This window comes from Cynocephalus volans, chromosome 6, assembly GCF_027409185.1.
Source record: "Cynocephalus volans isolate mCynVol1 chromosome 6, mCynVol1.pri, whole genome shotgun sequence".
Classification (NCBI taxonomy): Eukaryota; Metazoa; Chordata; class Mammalia; order Dermoptera; family Cynocephalidae; genus Cynocephalus; species Cynocephalus volans.
In genome coordinates, this window is record NC_084465.1 from 89,968,068 (window position 1) to 89,970,545 (window position 2,478).

The 2,478-nt window shown below is 43.4% G+C and overlaps 1 pseudogene; it reads right to left on the reverse strand.

Moving 5' to 3' along the window:
• Positions 1 to 346: 346 nt before the first annotated feature.
• LOC134380581 (microsomal glutathione S-transferase 1-like) lies at positions 347 to 802 on the reverse strand (annotated as a pseudogene).
• Positions 803 to 2,478: the final 1,676 nt, after the last annotated feature.

Here is a 2,478-nt window from a genome sequence, read left to right on the forward strand (position 1 = left end):
TTTTAGCAGTAAAGGAAGGTAGGTTTCTAATACATGCAATCACTCTTTTTATAGATTCAAAATATGAAATGTCAAATGAATGTTACAAATTATAACATAATCAAAATTTACAACAAAGTACTTTAAGAATAAGACTTAAGAATTATTACGTTAAATTTCTAGTGTAAATATAAAGCAAGAATAAAGGATATTGGTAATTCTAGTATCCAAAATTGGTTATCTTCAATTCTTAATTTCTCTGCTTCCTTTCTACCTAAAATCTAAGAAAGTATTCATTATAAATTGAATATACAGAATTCTTATTAAGCCAATTAGATGATGAGTTGTATGATTCTCTTCACAGGCACTATCTAGTCTTCAGCAACCTGTAAGCCATTGGAAAAGTAATTCCAGATCCAACAGGAAAAGCCAAAGCTCTATTTGGCTGGGGAGGGGTGTCGAATACGCTACTGTGTGGTAGATCCATGCTCCAGCAAAGAGTCTGACATGAAGGATGGCTGTAGAAAGATCTGGACCACTTGAGGAATACAGAAGGCTGATCCCAAGAAATGGAACAATATTTTCAAGGTCATTCAGGTGAGCTCTTCATATATGGTCCTCTCTGTCATCTGTCTGAGGATACTTCTTGGCATTTTCTACTTTGCCAAAGCTTGCAGAGTCTTCTAGGTTGGCAAAAACTGTTCTTGTCATTCTATAGAATGTAGTTGCAGTCCTTATAAGCTTCATTTTTGAAAGCATAATTGTTGTGTAGGAGGCAAAGCCATGAAACTTCATTTTCCACTAGCTAGGTGAGGGCAATCATTTTTGTAATTCTGGTGGGGAACCCGAGGAGGTGGAAGACAGCAAACCCATCCCAGCTGGCGGGTCGGCAGGCATTGTGGGGAGTTTCCAGTACTGGTGATCCTGATTGGGGATCACTCTAATATTTATCGGCTATCTGGGGACTGAGTCTGGGTGGCACTAGAGAGAACAGGTAAGGGGTTAATCACAGAGACAGATGAGAGTGACTGATTTCTTGACATGTTGATAGCTCAAATCAGAAAGTGAGGCTTTTCACCTGCTATGGTTTCCCCTCACAGACAGAGCTAAAGGTGGTTACCGACATTTGAAGGAAAGTTCTGTGGATGAATAGCTTGGAGGAAGTTCGTAGTGATGATGATGATGATGGCGGCAATGAGGACGACGATGATGGTAATGATGATGATAATGGCTGTGTCATGGAGAGGGAGTTTGGTGCAGGGACTCCAGAGTCCTGAACCAAGAGAAATGACTTGGGGACAACGTGTCATACGGAAGGAGTACAAGCTTTGGCATCAGCCCCTCCATGTCCCAGCTTCACGATCCCGGACAGGTCATACCTTCTGTCTGAAGTTCAGTTTCCGAACTGCTAAATGGGGATGATTGTACCCCCGACCTTCCCCTCACAGAGTTTTTATGAGGGTCAAGTGAAAGGATGTGAAAGTACTCCATAAAGTGCTGTGCAAAAGGGAAGATTTCAAGATAAGATATTGAGCTTGTTGCTAGAGGGAATCTTTCTATACTTAAGCACTTATGAGAAAAAAAAAAAGAGCAGGTAATTAAAGACCTTTTTGCAAGAAGTTTTTGAATTTGCTTGTGGGAGTTACTGAGCTTGCTGCCCTGCATAGCTGCCAGCCAGGAAAAGGTGACGCAGCTCAGCAGACAAATGCAGGCTTTGTGTTTCCTGATGACTGGAGGGTGTGGCATTTTCTGTCCTGTTTACCACCACTGTGTATAAACCAGTCAGTGTTTCCTAGATGTTCGACACTGGCTAAAGATTGTAGATGGGGGCTGAAGAAGAAAAAGCAGCTTCTTCCTTTCTAGCCTGCCCATGGTGGACAGAATAATGCCCCCTGCCCCCAGATGTCCACGTCCTAATCTCCCAAACCTGTGACTATGTCAGGCTGCATGGCAAAGGGTAAGTAAGGTTGCAGATGGAATCATGGTTGCTAATCAGCTGACCTTGAGATGGACGGGTCATGCTAGGTTACCCAGGAGGGCCCAGTGCAATCACAAGCGTCCGTAAGGTGGAAGAGGAGGAAGAAGCACAGAGAAGGCAGTGTGAGAAGGACTCGGCCCAATGTTGCTGGCTTTGAAGACAGAGGAAGGGAAGGGGCCACGAGGCAAGGAATGTGAGCAGCCCCTAGAAGCTGGAAAAGGAAATTCTCTCCTAGAGGCTCCAGAAGGAACACAGTCCTGCCAACACCTTGATTTTAGCCCCACGAGACCTATTTTGTACTTCTGGCCTCCGGAAGTGTAAGATAATGAATTTGCATTGTTTAAGCCACCAATTTTGCGGTAATTTGTTATGGCAGCAATGGACAACTAATATATTGCCTGACATCTGCTTAGGAAAGTTACCTTTGTGGGAGGACAGGGCAAAAGAATGGGAAGGTCTGACCTTGTGCCACACATGATGTCTATGGAATTTTAGTTCCATTTGCCATAGTTTCGAAGACC